This window comes from Rhinolophus hipposideros (genome assembly GCF_964194185.1).
Source record: "Rhinolophus hipposideros genome assembly, chromosome: 18".
NCBI classification, from domain to species: Eukaryota; Metazoa; Chordata; class Mammalia; order Chiroptera; family Rhinolophidae; genus Rhinolophus; species Rhinolophus hipposideros.
In genome coordinates, this window is record NC_138064.1 from 11,136,909 (window position 1) to 11,156,658 (window position 19,750).

Here is a 19,750-nt window from a genome sequence, read left to right on the forward strand (position 1 = left end):
TTTGTAGTTTCTATCATGGCAGGCATATTACCATGCACCAATTGTTACAAAAGCACATTATACAAATGAACTGATAGATAATTAAATTTAATAATGAAATCTACTAAGTCCATTCAATTAAATATTTTACTGTCTACTATGTACAAAGAAACTTTGAAGAGCTAACAGTTGACTACAAGAAATGGTATCTATTAACTACATATTGTGAGGCAGACTATAATATGCATTTTAAAAGAAGTACAAAACAACTGTTCTCAAATAGTAAAGGAGAAAAATGTTTATTCAGGGGCATAAAAATAGGCTTCTTGGAAGGGGAAGTATTAGTCCTGGCTCTTGAAGATGGGATAATGTATAGGCAAACGTTCCAGACAAGGGGATTAAAATGCATGTGTGCAGAAATTTCACCAAAGGGCTATTAAGCAGTGGCTTTGCAACAATTAAACAGATGTTCTTCAATGTTCGCTTACTGAAATCACAAGTCATCTTAACTGATGGTGTGATGATTAATTTTATGTACCACTTGACTGGGCCATGGGGTGCCCAGATATCTGGCTAATCATTATTTCTGGGTGCAAATGTGAGGGTGTTTCCAGAGGAGATTAGGATTTGGCTCAGTAGACACTGAGTAATGCAGATTGCTCGCCCCAGTGTGGATGGGCATCATTCAATCTGTTGAGGGCCTGAATAGAAGAAAATGGTGAAGGGAAATTTCTCTTTTTCTCTGCTTCATGGAGTGAGCTGGGACATCAGTCTCTCCCTGCTCTGGAACTGGGATTTGCACTATTGATATTCCTGGTCCTTGAACTTGGGACTCAAAATGGAACACCACCACCAGCTTTCCTGGGTCTCCAGCCTGCAGATGGCAGATCATGGAACTTCTCAGACCTTATAATTGTGTGAGCCAATTCCTTATACAAAATCTCTCTATAGATAGATAAATAGATGTTGACATCGATATTTCTCTCTATCTATAGATATCTATACATACAGATATATATAGAGAGATATATAACCTATTTCATTTCTCTGGAGAACCCTGACCATTGTAGATGGTTATTTCTCTTAATACCATTAATTGAGTTCTATTACACCTTTCTTCCATATACCTTTCCTAATACCTTTAAAAAATGACTGGTCAAGCAATTCACTTTAAGATCTTCAGGGGCAAACATCTCAAGTTTAAAAATATATTGTTATACAATAAAAATTGCATCACAGTTCAGTCCAACAGGGAACCATCATCATGGTAAATTCTTAATTACATAAGTGAGAAAGTGTTTTGTCCCAAAACACAAATATCTGGTAGTGAGGAGAAGAGATCAAGATTTAAGCCAGCTCCTGGGTCTAACTGCCTTTCCTACCTGGACTGTTTTCCTACTCTGACGTCTGAGCTGTCTTCATCCTTCCTTTTCCAGCATGGTCATAACCATAAAGTCTCAGGGAATGTAGAGAAGGGAACAGATTTATTCCTTATGAATGATTATAAGAAACTGTCATGATATTACAACTTTGTACCCATTTATTATATTGGGAAGACAAAGTCTATCCTAGATAAAAATCCAAATATACAGAAATAGGTTACTTATGCATTAACTGAAAAGAATCCTCCATTAAGGCAGGTAGATATTTTATTATTTCCTGTAACTGTATGTGAGTCTATAATTATTTATAAATAAATAAAAAAATCTTTTAAACAACGAAATACAAAACAGAGTCCCAAATAATTCATCAAAATAAATTTCCATAGTGTTAAGGATTTAATGTGAAAAATGAAGTGAAAATAGTCCTAGAATAAAATTTTGGTGACCATTTTTCTAATCTTGAGGTGGTAAGTGCCTGTGGAGAAATGACATGGAAGGTAATGAAGAAATATCATAATGGATTTAACCAGACAAAAATTTACAGTTTACTGTGGTGAAAATAATAAACATGTCAAACAGTTAAAAATAAAATAAGTGTAAAAATATTTGCAGTATATGTGACATTAGAAGTTTTCATGTCCTTAATGTATGACATGCAATTACAAATCAAAAAGAAAAGCTACGTAGAAGTGGAAGCAATGTAATGAACAGGCAATTCAAAAATAGAAAATCTGTGAATGAATGGCTAAAAAATGTGAAGTAATGAACCTTATTACTAGTCAAGGAATGAAAAGTAAAAAGACAAGAGGTTACCATGTTCAATTCTCAGCTATAACTTCATTAGAGACAGAATACCTAGAAGATGGGGAAATTGACACTACTCAATGTTTGTGGAAAGATTAATTACCTAACTGGAAAGCAGTGAGGTGATATGTACCAATGTATAAAAGGCGCAGACGATGGGGAGAAGAAAAAGTGATTTTTAGAGTAGAATGCCAACAAACCGTGGTAGAAGGAGTGATGGAGTTAGAAAATCATCAACTGAAGGACACAGTAGTGATAAACCATTTCAGTAATTAGGTGTCAAACTGAGCCAGTAAAAGTGTATGAGACATCAGATATCTAGATTTTCTCAAAATATCTCCTCAAGGAATACACAGGGAAAAACAGTAAGTTTGCGGTGAAGAAACTTAGCAGATACCATCTTCACCAAGAGGTCCTTATTCACGTCTCAGGTAATGGGATGGAGTAACATCACGTCTCTCCTGATATGACCTACTGAGGACATCTTGTTTCGGTGGTATTCCCACCAAAAATGCATAAACTGAATGTAATATAAAGAAACATGCCACACATCCAACTTGAGGGACATTTTACAAAGTGACGAGCCTGTTCTATTTTAAAACTGCCAATGTCATGAAAGACAAATGTGTACTTTAAGATAGTTTCTTTTGTACTCTGCAGGACAATCACAAGTGTTATAGAAACGCTTGTTTTCTCTATATCCACTACTGTGCAGACCGCAGGCTTCCCGCCACGCCTGGACCATGACCCGAGCAGATGACTGTGCTTGCCAGGTTTCGAACATTCAGAGCATCTGTGCACCCAGCTCCCCCTGCGCTCCCTCCAGAGTCCTGGAGGAGCCTGCTCTGGGAGATGACCAGCCCTGAGGGCAGCCCCAAGTGACAAGGGGATCAATAGCTCCCAGCACACTGGACACCCACTTGGGCACACTGGTGGAGAATCTCTGAGCAAGGCCATTTAGGCAGCATTCCGGTGTCAACTATGACCTAAAAACATGATCATAATCTATTTCAATAGCTCATAACAACAACTCACGTGATAACATTATGAGACAAGTATCACTGAACTCTGAACTCATTTGAGTATTTTGACTACTGCTTCCTCCTTTTAAGGTTTTAGCCCCAGGATTAACTCATTTCCTAATATGGTATACTAAGACAACGATAATTAGGTAATCTTTCAATGGGAAATTATAGTGAAAGGTTAACAGTGAGGAAAGTAGCTGCTCTTTTCTTTTCTTACAACCTTCTTCAATCTGTAGCCCTAAATCAAGTTGCCTGGTTTAGCAACTGAAAACACAAGACGTGGAGTTACATTTGAATTTCAGATTAACAAATTTTTTTAAGGAGAACTGACTCTGGGTGGTGAACACACAATGGGATTTACAGATGATGTAATACAGAATTGTACACCCGAAATCTATGTAACTTTACTAACAATTGTCACCCCAATAAACTTTAATTAAAAAAGAAATTTTTAGCATAAGTATGGTCCATGCATTATTTGGGACACATTTATACCCTCCAAATTGCTGTTTATCTAAAATCCAAATGTAACTGGTGTCTTTTATTTACCTCACAAGCCTATCCTTGAACCAGTTTTCTCCAGGCTTTCAAAAGGAGACGTTTTTACTTCAATAGCAGGTTCCACCTGTACCAAAAAATCCCACATGGTCCCAGCATCTCAAGCTCAGTTTTCATATTTAGTGAATTCACTGATTAATTTAAAACCAGAGTTTAACTATTTTGCTTCATCTTAATGAGCTAGACCTCCCTCCAGTAGTAAGGAAAAAAATAATCAGTAAACATGACACAAAAGTCCCAAGATACAAAGAATATCTACAAAAAGAAGGAAAATACAACTTCTGCATCTCACCTCAGAAATATTGCTTGAAACAGTACTCACAATACAGGGGAAATAAGCTAACAATTTTGATCCTAGAGCATTCCCCGTCCCCTGTGTTTTAGACTTTTCCATGTTAATTGAAGCCACCCAGGGAGTCCTGGGTGCTGAAATCATCCAGGCCAGAATCCATGACAATCAGATCACTTATCTTATTGCTAATAGTCTTTCTTCCTAGGAATCACCCGGTCACACAGCTGCAGATAGAAAAGATTCAGAACATGCCATCACTGCCCTTTTAGTCCAACTGAGAGGAAATGAGAAGAACTAACATCCCCTCCCCCACAGATGGAAACATAAGAATTACTATACTAGAAGAAAGGTGACTTAGCAGAGAAGTGGCCCTTGGAGTTCTCAGTACTTGTTTACAAAAAGTGTCTGTAGAGGTCTTAGATGCCTTCCTGTCTCCTTCAGCACTACAGCTGCCACCACGAAAAAGTCTTTATGACCACAGAACTGTGACCCAAGTTTCCATCTGCTCTTATTTAAAAGTTAGTCATAGAAAGCCAGGACAGTCTGCTTACCAAAATCCATGGTCAAGTTGAGGATCAAGGTATACACAGAGAGAGATTCTCTCTACCTTGCCCTCTAAAGAAAGAAAGAAAGCGCTAGAAATGGCGGGAGTTCTAAGGAACAAGTACTGGAGTCAGAGGAAGAGCATATGGGGAATGAATATAATGGTTCCAGTTGTGTTTTTATTTCTATGAATCCTTCTGCTTTTCCGTTAATGCCCTTTGACCTGTTGGCAGTGAGTGGCATCAGCTCTGAATGCAGAACTGAAAAGTACTTTGCTGAGGCAGTAAAGCAAACTTGTCTTAATTTGGTTACCATGGTGATGGTGCTGCGTGTTACCACCCCCGATGATTTGCATTGCAAACCATCACTGGAAATGAGGACAGTAGAATTTGATATTCTGGGTGGAGAGATCGAATTCCCAGGAACTTCTCCTTGAAAGTTCAGAGGGAACAAAACATAAATACTCAGACATTCTCCCAAACCCATAAAGAAGAAGAGGGAATAAACTGTACGGCTAATATCAGTCCTCTCCTCCATGAAATTTCCGTATCTGTGATGTATTTCTGTTGAAAGATTCAGGTAGTTTCACTTTAGAAAAATAAATAAGCACATCATCAACCTCATTTTTTTAAATTAAGTTTCACAATCACATTCAGCATGCATTCTTGTAAAGAACATAATACTAAATCACTACCTAATAATTATTACATAATATAATAAATAATTATTAATTATTACATAATTATATACATTATTACATTGATCCATGCATGCCAACAATACTCTTCATTTTAATAAGCTGTATTATTAGAGTTTGAAATGATGGAAAAGACCAAGTGCATTTCAAGTTATATTTCATGTCAAACAGACAGGAACTCCAATATATAAAAAGGACATGCTGAGGTTGCCTTCAAGGGGAATGAGGGGAAGGACCTCACCAAATCTTCTCTCCCCCTCTACGACAGCGGTGAGTGTCCTCTGCAGAGCCCCTACCCTCAGTGAGCAGGATTTGAAGTAGCTTATCAGCTGGCCTCAAACATGTCCTGGAAGATTTCCCTTGTCTTTGAGGCTTTCTCCCACCTCCACCACCAGTACCTGAGACCTTTCCTCTCAGAAGCCCAGGCATGTCTCGAGGCCTGAGAAAACACTAGCATTCTCTTTCTTCTGTGGTATCCACTACTCCCCCAGTCCTGAGGAGACCAGAAAGTGTATACCACCTATCAGGATGTGGTGGTCTTAGACAAAGGCTAACTGAAAAGCAGATATTAATTGAAATAACATATCCAGAAATACACTTGGAAAACGAAGTTTCTATGCTAACAGTTTTCATTTCAGAGGATTTCAATAAAAAGTGATTTTTAAATAAAAATTGGAATGCAATTGCATCCACAAAGAAACTCTTAATTACCCATGTTTTAGTTACCCATTAGTTACATCTGTGATTATGTATCAGTTCATTTATTGGGAGGTTGTAGAACACAATGCATTGGAATCTGCATTCGTAATTAGGAGAATGGGACCCTATCTAAACCCAGTTTCTACTAAAATGGTCTTGAGAAAATCAATTCCTCTTAAGAGGCATAGTTGATTTAGAAAAATAATGTGTACATCATTGAATAAACAAAAAAGCTTTCTGCATGAGAAGTACAGAAGATATACATCAAAATATCAAAGTGTGTGAAATGATGGGCAATTGATAGCCAATGCCTTGTTATTCTAAGGGATCTCACAGGTAGAGCTCTCAGCCTAGTTTTGAGGATCTGGAATATGCATCCTGGAAAATACACAGGCTAAGCTTGGTCCTGAAGGAGAATAGCAATTAATCAAGGAGGTTAGGGAGAAGGGAAATAAAGTAAAAAGGGAGATGATCCGGTTAGTAAAGATGTGAGGGTAGGGCAAAAGTGAGATTGGGAAAGTGATGCCATTCATTTTCCATATTTCAATAAGTAAATCATTCTTATTACCTTGATTTCTTTAGACCTACATAGAATTCTTGTAAAAGGATGACAGGGATAAAGAAAGTGAGACACAAGAAAGCTAAGTGATTTGACAGTGTCACAAAATGAATTTTTGCCATATTAGGCACTAGAACTAAGGTCTCAGGAATCCCTTACATAATGCTTCTACCATTAATACGTCATCCAGGGAAAACAGGCTAAAAGAAGAGGCAGAGTTTTAACATATTCCCAATTAACTGATTTCACTTGTAATCCTTTTTGTCTGAAATACCTTCTAAAGGGTGTCAGTAAGTAAATGTAAGCCCTTATTCTCCACTTGGGGTGGGGAGAAGAGGGTTAATGCAGGCAGAGGGACAGCATGTGCAAAAGTCTAAGGGCAAGAGAGAGAACGGTCCACTTGAAGAACTGCAAGAATCTAAGTATGGCTACTAGATGACATATGAAGAGTCAACGTCAAATGACTTGGCTGGAGAGGGAACGAGTAACCAAGACATGAAGGGTTCACATGACATTAAGAGGTTTGAACTTTACTCTGAGGGTAGTGGGAAGTGACATGCTCAGATTTCCATTCTAAAAAGTTCCTCTTGCTTCAATATGGAAAATGGAATGAATGGAAGAAACAAGACTGAAGACAGGAGGCTGGCAACCAGGTGAGATATTATATAATGGTGACTGCAACCGTGGCCTCAAGATGAGAGAGAAAGAAATGAGTTACTTTTGAACTAAAATCAGTAGGTGTTATTGACGAATCCACTATGTGGGGGAGACAGTGGTCAAGATTATTCTCAGGTTTCCCACTTGGGTAAGTAATGAATACCATTTCATTTATTGAGCAGGAATTACAGAAGGAGCTGTAAATGTATGGAGGGATATAGTGTGTTTTGTTTTGCAAATGTAGAGTTTGGGGTTCCCATGGAAACAGAAAGGGGAAGTTTGGCATGCAGTTTGGATACATGAGTCTAGAGTTCAACAATGAGGTCTGGGCTAACATACATGTCCATCCACAAAACAGATCTTAAATGAAGCTGTGGTGATAGACGAGTTCTCTACAGGAAGGAGCCTGGAGTGCGAGTAGGGTCTAGACCAAGAAGGAGAGCAAGGTGAGAGGAAAGATTAAGAGTACCTGAAGCAGAATCAGGCATGTGAGCTCTGGAGAAGTGAAACCTTTGATCTTCATGAGATGCCAAATTATAATCATCATGTTGCTTGAGAAGTCTCGAATAGAATCAGTCGTATTGTTGGAATGTCTAATGGTTTCAAACTATCATGGAGAGAGAGAGAGAGAGAGAGAGAGAGAGAGAGAGAGAGAGAGAGAGAGAGAGAGAGAGAGAGAGAGTTGACGCTTTTGTTTCAAGGGTTTCTAAACATGAGTGTGCATGGGAGTGCCTAACCTTAGAGGTTTTAGTTGACAGGTCTGGGGTGCGATGAGAAAATCTGCATGGTTATCAGGTTCTCCAAGACAATTCTGATGCCGTGAGTCATAAAAGCAACATTTCGGAATCATTGTTACTGGCTAGTGCACCCTTTCTCTTGCTTGAACTCTGACCAGTTTTGTTTCTTGACATTGTTCTTCTACACATATGCCCACTTCCTATTATTAAACATTTAAAAGCCTATTAATTAGGCTAGAAGAGTTGTGCTACTCTTTCCACTTCCATCCTGGGCAAACCTCTCCTGCAGAGAAGATGTGAGTGATGAGAGTGGTGATGGTTTTAATGCTCTGAGGCAGAGCCTTGGATAGGAAGAGAGAGCTTCAGCCTTCCTAGAATCTCCATCAGACCCACACTTGTTACTAAGACTAATTGAAGCATTTTCTATTTTATAACAAGAATTATATCCACACAGCTTCAAAGGTATACCCACTCTCATTTCAACCAAGTTCTTACCATAAAAGAATTTTATGCTTAACAGTGGTGACAAAAATAAGATAATGAGATGATGATAATGCTAGCCATCATTTATTATTGACTTGTGCCAAATCCCATACTCAAAGTTTTACAACATTTTCTTACTTGAGTTGACCAAGAAACAGATGGAAATTATTTCATCCCCATTTTATAGATGAGGAAACTGAATTTCACAGATATTAAACAACTCATACCTAGTCACACAAATCAAAATGAATAGAACCAGGAATCAGGCAGAACTAGGCCTATCCAATTCCCAAATCCATATTCTTAACAATTATGATGTATATATATATACATAATATGTATTATATGTGACATATATGTAATATATATGTAATAATATGCAATATATATAAGTGTATATTTATTCTCAGAGTCAATAGAAGAGAGTACCAGCAGCTCCTGTATACTTTCTAAATGCTTAGTTTGGGGAAGGATAGCATAATTTTTCAGAGATGTCAGAATCTTTCTCAGATTTCCCATGATTCTGAATAGAGGAAAAGTAGATTTAGCCCAGTTTTACTGGTTCCACTAAGGTGAGTCAGAGAATTGGTTGTCGTATTTGTTGAGAGAGTTTCTAATCAGGTCCAGGAGCCCTGGCTAAATGGAAACAAAGGCTAAAGCTTGTTTTCCTTCCTTATACATTCATGCAAAGACAATCAAGTTCAATATTTTTTGAACATTTCCAATGAGCCAGAAACTTACTAGAAAACACCATCCCCATGTACAATACAATTAAATGATGATTGGGCTGATTTATAGGTTAGTAAGCTACAAAAATAAATGGGAGGCTATTCTTTCCTAAGGAATCTTTGGTAGATAATATGATGCTAAATGCATAACATGAAATTCAGTGACCCCAAATAGCTCTATGTTCCACTTGATGGACGTTAAGATGGTGTTTCATTTGAGGAAAACATTTAACAATGCTTGTTATATTTTATCCCCTAGAGTTATATTTGACGCATCGAGCTCAACAAATACTTGGTATTCATTCTCATCACCATAGTTCCTCCTCAGCCAATTCCGTCTTTCCACAGTAAAGATCTAAATCCAATTCTGCCCTCACTATGAAGAGGTTCCCCTCTTTCACCCTTATTTTGCCTATGCTTGTCCCCATGCACTTACTGCGTTGTACCTTCTAATAGACCACCAATTCTCTACTGGAACTGATTCTATCCCCAAGGGAACTTTTGGCAATGTCTGGTGACGTTTGTGGTTGTCACAGTGGGGTGGAAGACGCTGCCAGTGTTTATTGGTTAGTGGTCAAGGATACAGTGCAACATGCCGTAACGCACAGAGCAGCCACCTTCCCTATAAACAAAGAACTTTTCAGTCTTAAATATCAAAAATGTTGATATTGAAAAACCCCGTTTTTCAGTAAATTGCTTAAGACTTAGTGCCACAAGTGCTTAGTTCTAGCTCTGGCTCCAACACTTAACTACCTGAGAGACATTGGGCAGGTCTCAGTTTCTGAGATTCAATATTGTCACCATTAAAATGAAAATGCTTCTTTTACGGATGCTCTCCTCCCAGAGTTATTGTAGGGATCACTGCACTCATGCATGAGAAATGGCCTGTAAACTTAGCACAATCACCATTAGACGTACTGGGACTGTATGTACGATGCTGGCAATAATAATAAGTGTGCAGGCAGTTTATATGCATAGCTCTAGCGCTCAGTAATGAAATGTAGGCTGGATTTTTAATCTGAACTCAAATCTCATTCATTTAAATTTCATCTCAACAAGTATTTACGGAGCAGCATCTCCGGGCTAGCATTCTACTAGGTACTATAGATATAAAAATAAAATAGTCTCCCTGAATTAAGGAGCTCTTTTATTAGGATGGAGATAGAGTCGTAAACAGAGTTGTAATACTATGTAAAATAACTCAGATAACAGACAATAGGTAAATAAAGATTGTTAGAAGCAGAGCAATTCAAGATATATTTCAGAAGTTTATGGGTTGCATTATTACTGGCAACAAAAAAAAAAAAAACACTTTCTTTATTACCTCACTTCACTGATCCCCATGGAGAAAAATGTACAGTCTTATGGCTTAGATTACCCATACTCGACAGAATAGATTAAAGATGGTAAGAAAACTGAAATTACTTTTTAACAGTGAATGTGTTAAATCTGACTATATAGGAAATAACAAAATGGAGGCAGCTCTGTAATCTTTAATTCTGAAATGGATTAAAGAGCCGTAACTCAGAACAACTGTGCATGCCGTGACTTGCCCTTTGCTGTAACTGAGGGGAAATTTTCTAGGATGTTCCAGGCAGCTGGACTGTATTCCTACGTACTTTGCTCATAGGAAATAAATGGCTGCTCAATAAATATCTGATAAACTGAACTGATTTGACTTGACGCAGTAACATAGGAAGTGGGCACTGTTTTTGCCCCTTTCTCCTTAACACACAGACACACACACACACACACACACACACACACACACACACACACTCCCACCTGCAATGATGTATGTCAAAGAGATATAAAAGGCAGCTGAAAAAGCTCCTGATGGCCAAAGCTGGTACGATTTGAACACACAATAAGTAAATCAGTATTGGATTATAATCCAAAGCTTAAAATAAATATCCATGAGTCCATCCTTATATAAATAAATGATTGAATAAATGAATAATTGTGAAAGAATAGACAACTCTCCTGGGCACAAGAATTCCAAATAATGTATGTGGATACTCCCCACCTTCACAGTCCCCATTCGTTGGGTGTGGGCTATGCGTTTTATTCTTTATTCCAAAGAATAAAGTGTGAAAAGAGGCGGGGTGGGGAGAGAGTAACTACAGTGGAGAAACCTGACGTACGCTACCTGAGCCAGATGATCAAGGTGAACACCAACCGTGACGTCATGTACATCCCCTCCATACGATCTGATGACCATGCTGCTTTGTCTCTGAGCTTCCTCCCTCACACCCACCTCCTCGGTCTAATCATGAGAAACACCAGACAAACCTCAACTGAAGGATAGTCTACAAAACACGTGATCAGTTATTCTTTAAAACCGACCAAGTCATCAAAGACAAGAGAAGTCTCAGAAACTGACAGTCACGAGGAAACTCACAAGGTGTGACAACTAAACGGAATGTGGTATCCTGGATGGGCTCATGGAACAGACAAAGAACGTTAGGTGAAAACTAAGGAAATGTAAATAAAGTATGGACTTGAGTAAATAATGATGTATCAATATTGGTTCATTAGTTTTAATAAGTATACCATGCTAAAGTGAGGTAATAGGGAAAAGTGGATATGGGGAACACCCTGTACTATCTTTGCAGGTTTTCTGTACATCTAGAACTATTGAAAAATAAAAAACTTGCTTTTTTGGGTGGTGGGCCTAGATGGTATTTAGTATATTCAATCCAACTCTGAGATTCAGCGATTTTAAAATAAGATATTTATGATAGTGCACTAAGGGACAAATAGCAGCAGGATATATATAAAACCATTAAAATTACACATATATTGAGAGAGACTGGAAATGTATACATGTATGCATAATTGTGTGCACATATCTATGGAGAATGTACGATCACTATATAAGAGTATATAATACAGTGTTAAGAGTAGTTATCTCTGGATGGCATGATTGTGAACCATTTTTATTTTATTTTATTCATTTCATTTGGCAGCATTTTAAAAACAATTGACCTAGGACAGATTGTTTTTGTAAAAGAAAAAAAGTTAACAAAAATTTTAATTTTTAACATGATGAATGGTGCCGCCTGGGCTGTGCGCCCCTCCTCCAAGCCCACCCAATACCTTGTGTTTACTTCTGTCATTGTATTTACAAGAAATCATTTTATACATTTATGTTGTTGGTCTATCTTCCTTCCTAGATCATAAAATTCTTAAGAACAACAACAAAAATCTCTCACTTCTGCATCTCTACTATCTTGGGCAGAGCCTGCTATATCGTGCATTTTGGGGTACAGGCAGAGGGCAATGCAGTGTAAAATCTTGGACAAGCAACATTTTTACATATGTAAATATTTTACATACGTAAAATGAGAGAGTTGGATTACTGCCATATCTGAGGTTCCTTCCAGATCTAAGATCCAAGATTCTCAGCCCGTCTCAATGAATCAGGCATAATTTCACAAACTAGGAACACCAGAGAGTCTGGGACTTGCCCACATTCAAAGTGACACTGGTGTTGAGTCTGAGGATGACACATTGTGATGTGGGGGGAAGAGTCCTGAGGTGGACACAAGCCCTGAGGCTCTAATTACGGCTATGTGAGAAATTGGGACTTGCCTAATTTCTTCTTTTGCATCTACTGAAAGGTGATGGAAGATTGAGATTTAGGAAATATTTGCTCTGTGGGGTTTGGTTCGCAAAATCTTTTTCTGTAGGTTTTAAATACTTTATTATTTGCAGTTAACATCTGTCCTTGAAAATTTACAAAGTCCTGAAAAAATCAGACTGGTTACAATACAAGATTAAACATAAGAATAATTATTTCATAAGACCTTAGTGGCATTGATTTTTTTTTTAATTTTCTACAATATGCAGAAAATAACCTGTGAGATGAAGAGAGCATATTGCTGTATGCATGGCATCCTAATTGTACAGCTTTTTCCTTGGACCTGAGATTAAGGAAAAATGATGGAAAAGCACAGTTCACCATCTATACATCTCAAAGTCAAACTCTGAGGCCCTTCCAATATCAGTGATTCTGCCATCTCTTAATAATCTCCAGCTATACCACTCTTAACCCCACAGACACTGATAGCTGGAAACATCAAGTTCACATCTTAGAAGAGGCCATTATAGTTTGTATTAGTTTCCTATTGAGCTGCAACAAATACCACAAACGTAGTAGCTAAGACAACACAAATTTATTATCTTACAGTTCTGGAAGTCAGAAGTCCAAAATGGGTCTCACTGGACTAAAATCAAGGTGTTAGCAAGGATGCATGTCTCTGTAGGGGCTCCAGGGGAGAAGCCATCTGCCTGCCTTTTCCAGCTTCTAGAGGCTGTACACATTCCTTGGCTCATGGCCCCTTCCTCCATCTTCAAAGCCATCTTCAAATCTCGCTCTGACACTGACCCTCTGCTTCCATCATCACAGCTCCTTTTCTGACTCCTGTCTCCCTCTAATAAGGACCCTTGAGAGCACATTTGGTCCATCCAGATAATCCAGGATAATCTCCTTCTCAAGATCCTTAACTTAATCTTATCTACAAAGTCCCTTTTGATATGCAAGGTAACATATCAAATATCTTTGACATTTTTGGTACAGGGTGGCCATCGTTCTGTCTACCATATATCCATGTTTCTCCCATTACACAGTGGAGTGGACATCTCTTGTGTGGAACTCTATTTTCACAGCAATCTCTACATCGGGCACCTTTGGTATCAGTCACATCTTGTCACAGAGAAGTCGGTACTTCATTGATTCTATAAAGATCGCCCTTTTAGAAAGTGTGAATGGACACGTGAGGCTCTAATTACAGCTATGTGAGCATGTAATTCTTTTATTCAGACAAATTTTGATTTTTCTTTTTTTAGAAGGATAGCTTTGGTGAGACAGACTTAGATTTAAATCTGGGCTCCACCATCTATTATCTGTGCTACTTAAAGTGCTTTCATTTTCTGAGCTTTGCCATCTCTAACTCAGCCACATTTTCTACCACCCTTATAGTACACCCCACCTCTCTAGCGATTTCCCTATGTGAGATTTCAAGGCTATCCACGGTGTCTTAAATTATATATGCAGAGTCATAATTGAGCGTTCAGAGAAATAAATAAGTGGAAAACAAATGATTGTATAATTTGTGTGGGCTTTGTACATGAAAAGTCTAAGATCTGATATATTAATTTTCTTCTCTGAAAATATTTTCAATATTTCCTTTCTAGAACTGGGTGATGAAATATTATGCACATCATAAAATATGATTTTCATAAAAAGGGTTTTATTATTAATCTCTTGGCCCTTCTTTCTCTTTGCCTAATACTTGTGTTTCTGTGATTCTCTGAAACATGTCCAAGCTGTTCCTGTGTGTCCTACAGTTCTAAGAGTCAGCTGTTTTTTCTTTTATTTTAAATTAAATTAAACTAGGTTCCCATTGCATTCCCTTTCCCTCCCCAATGCACCTTCTCATTAATATGCTAAATTTGCTAAAAGTTTAATGTTTAATTAGGAACCTGTATATTATGAGCAGCATAATTTATTAAGGATGATTCAGAATATATAGACCATTTCTTTTCTTAACACAATATGTTTGACATCTTATGACATGAAATAGAAAATCATTAGTCCCACCTGCAAAAGAGCTTCCCACTTTGACCACATTCTGTGCCTTGATTCCTTCATTCTCCTTTCTCATTTTCTCATTCAAATTGCCCCCTCTAGTCATTCTTTCTTTCTATAAGGAATGTGTCAGTTTGGCTCATTGCAAACACTTTAAGCAATACAAATGTGTATAAAACGAAGTGATAAATTTCTCAGTCTTGTGAAATCATTATTATAAAAAATGTTGACAATCACTGTCCTCCTGGATTTTTCACTTATGAACACGTGCTGGACCTCATGCCATGTCACAGCACATAGATCTGACTTATCTTTCAGTGGCCATGTCGTAGTCCACTGTGTGGATAAACCATAATATATACTCCTTAGTTCTTCCTTTACTGTTATTGCAGAAGGCAGAGTGTTCCCCTCATTGCATTTATCATTCCACGCATTGTTTAGTGGAGAACTACCGAAAAGGAATGAGAAGGGAGCCCTACAATGATTTTCTGAACAAAATCCTTTCCCTAGAACATTCTCGTTTCTTGATCTCTTCTCTTGGAGGAGTTGGGGAAGTGGTCTAGCAAAGTTATTCTTTCGCTGTGTGTTATCAAACACGATTAGACAATTGCTAGAGAACCATTTTGGTCTCTCCTGACAGTTCTCCAGTGATGGTGATTAAAAAGGACCAACTTCACAATCAGAACTAGAAGTGAAAGGGAGCCCTGTGATGACTTAAGCAAAGTATCTGCTAAAAATACAATTGCTTTTATTATATGGGGGTGGGACAAAAAGATATATATGTGTGTATATATATATATATATATATATATATATATATATATATATATATATAATAAATATTTTCTATTGTCTGATTAGAACATTCAGTTTCATTATTATTTGGCATATTTCATTAACTGACAACTTATATCTGTAAAGATGAAGTGCCGAAATACCATTCTGATTATTCAGCATATTGTTCTGAATGACATCCTCACACAAAAACATCACCATCTGGAAACCAGAAATGGAGCACCAAGCTAATAAGCGGTTCTTATCTCCTAGACTTCTTTCTCCCCTCCCCTCCTCTCTTCTTCTTCTTCTTCTTCTTCTTCTTCTTCTTCTTCTCCTTCTCCTTCTCCTTCTCCTTCTCCTTCTCCTTCTCCTTCTCCTTCTCCTTCTCCTTCTCCTTCTCCTTCTCCTTCTCCTTTCTCTCTCTCTCTCTCTCTCTCTCTCTCTCTCTCTCTCTCTCTCTCTCTCTCTCTCTCTCTCTCTCTCTCTCTCTCCTACCCTGGAATTAGCTAGCTTGATGACCACATCATTTATTTATCTGTCAATTCTCAGCTACAAATCTAGACTATTAGTTTTGATCTGCCCTATCCATAGACAGACTCAGATTTAATTCTCCTTTGTCTCTTCCTCAGTGACCATTTCAACCCCTTCATCACCAACAGCATCTAACATCCTTCTAGTTGTTTCTAACAACTGCAGTATCATCAATTTTGCCTTCATTCAACCCCAACCTGTTAGCTTAGTTACAGCCAAAAGGTTCTTACACATAAGAAGAATGAGAAAGGAAGCTTCTTGTGTCTCTTTCAATAATCAGAGAAAACATTTAGGTTGCTATGGCACAAAGAAAAGTTCTTGACAAAGAGTCTTACCTCCCCAAGCTGGTGTAGAACTCAGGTGACAAGCAAAATCCATCCCCTAAAGAAGCTGATTGTCACAGTCCCCTCCACCGGCCTCCACCTGCAAAGAAAGCTCTACTCCTGAGCTGTCTGAGAGTTGTGTACCCGGGCAATTCCTGAAGGAAACAGAGTAGCGTTTGACTAAACTTGCATAAGATTTTCATAATCCACGCCCATTTGTCCTAAAGAAAGACCTGCTTTCCTGATCTTTTTGTATCAGGAAATATTCAAATCAGGGGACTGAGACTTCCTGAATTCGTGGGCCCCAAAGATTTTTGGAGGTCTCTCTTGTCCTAGACCCTGGGATGGGAAAGGGAGACACAAAGATGAACAAATCACCCTCCTTTCCCCCAAGGAGCTTACAGCCTTTTGGGGGCCATAACCAGTAACTCCCCTGGAGGAGTATGGAGGACATAGAGGGAAAGGAGACTGATTATCTAATAGGCATTGCCACGGAGCTAAGGCCTGCACGAGTCTTGAATCCTGACTAGGAGCTTTGCTGATAAATGAGAGTTGAATAGGCTTGAGGCTGCGGGGGGGACGCTGAAAGCAGAGACAGCAGCACGTACAAAGGCACGGAATTATTCAACAGGAGGGTACGTTTGGGGACCTGCAAAGTCGTCTGTATGGCTGCAACCTGGAGTACGTGGAAACAAAGGGGAGAGATGAAGCCGAAGAACAGAAAGCCTCAGCTGGTGGGCTGACTAATGGCCGAGGAAACAATACTCGGGAATGTGGGTGCTGTAAGGATTCTATACTTCAGTGTCTGAACTTAGCACAGCATTTGTCATTGTGAGAGAGAAGCACTAAAGCGAAGAGTTCAACATGTATTTAGTTACCCTGCATGCTCGGAAAATGGGTGGTCTGGTTGGTCAAAGGACGTAGCTTGAATTAGGACACTGAATACCAACTTCCAAATCATTAGCATAATTAGAGTCCATTAAATATTAAAGCTGTCATTAGGTGTCCTGTGAATATTCATTTGACACTTCAGAAGGATCTTCAAGCCTTCAGGAAGGATCAGGACTGTGGTTAGCATGAACCCTACTCTGTGTGGGGTCCAAGGTGATTTGCAGCAGGTCTGCTAGGGAGGAGGTGAGCCGAGGGTTCTCCTGTTGTAAAAACCACTTGCACATAGAGTATTTTTACACTTTCATGTGCTGTGAACCTCCTGACAGATTGAATTTGGGCCAGCGTAATAAATGAAGCAGCGCACTAAGAATGTTAGTACAAACAAATAATCAGAATAAACCACATGTCCCCATGTGATCTAGCAAACATATGGTCTTGCGGTTGAAACTTGGCAAGTTAATTGTCATAAGAACCCTGAAAGGAAGGTGGAATGAGTTGGTAATTTTATCCCTAGGTCAAACCTCCGTCCTTGATATTTCCTTGTTCCCACAGACTGGCAAACCCTTGAAATAGCAAGTGCATTCTATTGTTGACTTTTCTCCCCCCAGTGAAATTGCATTAATGATTATAATTTCTCCATTAGTATTGGCTTTACAGCTTCCTTTTCATATCCATTATTTTACTGTTGCTAAAGACCTGTTGGATACTCATTGCAGGAAAGTTGTGTGTTTTTTTTTCCTCTCCTACATTTAACATGGAAGAAGCTAAGACTCAGAAAGGGTGACTTGCTTTGTCCAAGGTCACATGACCTTAACTACAATTCATGCTTCTTTCTCCAACTCTGAAGACCCTTTTGCAATATTGTATTGCTTTGAAGACATGTTCTTAACAGAGAGTTGTTGACAGTCAGTAAGTTGTACTGCTGGGATGGTCTCCAGGAACGCCTGACCATTTTTTGTAGTGCTCATGTGATTGTAAATGGCTCACTGTCCATTTTCCTTAGCTTTCTCCAATGTCCTAGCCAGGTCATCACCTAATAAAAATTGGCTTGTTGCCTTCCACCTTGACCTTGACCTCTCTTACACTCACGTGGTTTTCCCAGGTTCTGTCTCCTACCGATACTTAGACCCTCCCTCTCTGCCTAGCACCGTAAAGTTTCATATTTCATTTGAATCGCCTATCTGTCCTCAATTTATTTCTTTCATTAATACTGTTTTTTTCTGAGTGTTTCTATGAAGACTATGGACTGCAGATGATGAAACAAGTAATGTCTCAATCTTATGTTTGGTGCAGATTCATGCTCAGCATCCCAGGCTTCCGGTTACCTGTCAGAGAGGATGAGACACTGGGGCCGGGGGTAGAGGCATAAAGCTAACTGTCCCCAAAGAACAAGGACAGGGCACAGGGCTCCTCCATTCCACACCAGAACTAAGATGGACATTCTGGGACAGGTCAGTCCAAAAGGGTTAATTACCCAAGGTAGCCTGGGTGGATGGCATAAAAATATAAACATGGTCAAGAGGAAACCAAGGCCATATCTAGGAATACAATGCAGAAGGCCAAGTCTAAGGATCAACGAGTAAGACCTCGAGCAATGTGAGGTCTGATACAGAGTTTGCCAACAGCCCTTACTAGATTTGGCAGAGACAACCTAACGGTCATGTACATCAGTCTGGAGGAAATGCAGGGCTAGTACTGCCCAGAGAGGCCGATGGACACTCAAAGTGACACTGGTGTTGAGTCTGAGGATGACACATTATGATGTGGGGGGAAGAGCCCTGAGGTGGACACAAGGAGTCTGGAGCATCGTGGGGATGCCACAAATTTGGATTGTATTTCACTGTTATGGATTTAAGAACTAGACCCGCATTTACTAGCAAGCTGTCTAACTCTTTTTGATCCTCAGTTTCCTTATCTGCCACATGGGGATAATAATGTCATACTTGCCTGACTTAGACGGTGGTTATGAAGTACAAAAATATTAATAGATAACCATTTGCTTGAAAAAAAATAGTCAAAATGCATTGTATTGGTTGCTTAGCACCTATTTTAGAAGGCGTTTACTGTGGAAAGGAGACCCATGTGTGCTGTAGACCAGCTTAAGGTACCTCTAAATCCTGAACATGGTCAGATTGCATTTTATTTCTCCATTGCTGATGAATTCCTGATCACTAGGCTCAAGTTCATTTACTAACTTCTTCTTCAGGGCTCAAAACAAGCCTGATTAGTATTACAAATCCTACCCACCTCTCTTTGTTCCCTGGCCAAAGGGAGTTTTGCTTACTCTGAGTTTAGAAGTCAGTTAATCACACCAGTTACTCAAAGTCTAATTTCCATCCTCTACAGCCAAATCCTTTAGGATGCTGGCCAAACATTGTGATGAGAGAATGGCACAGGTGGAATTCAGCTAGGATGCTGTCACTACATCACAGTGAGGTAGGGAGCAGCTCTGCCTGTTGACAGAGTGTATTATATTTCCACCAGAGAAAGAA

The 19,750-nt window shown here is 38.9% G+C and overlaps 1 protein-coding gene across 2 annotated transcripts in view; it reads right to left on the reverse strand.

Annotated features, from left to right (window-relative positions):
- ITPRID1 (ITPR interacting domain containing 1) overlaps positions 1 to 16,524 on the reverse strand; it is a 117,756-nt gene extending 101,232 nt beyond the window's left edge. For both annotated transcript variants that reach the window (XR_013995339.1, XM_081079696.1), the window contains exon 1: positions 16,380 to 16,524. The gene's annotated coding sequence lies outside the window, so the exon portion shown is untranslated. The remainder of the gene's footprint in view (positions 1 to 16,379) is intronic.
- Positions 16,525 to 19,750: the final 3,226 nt, after the last annotated feature.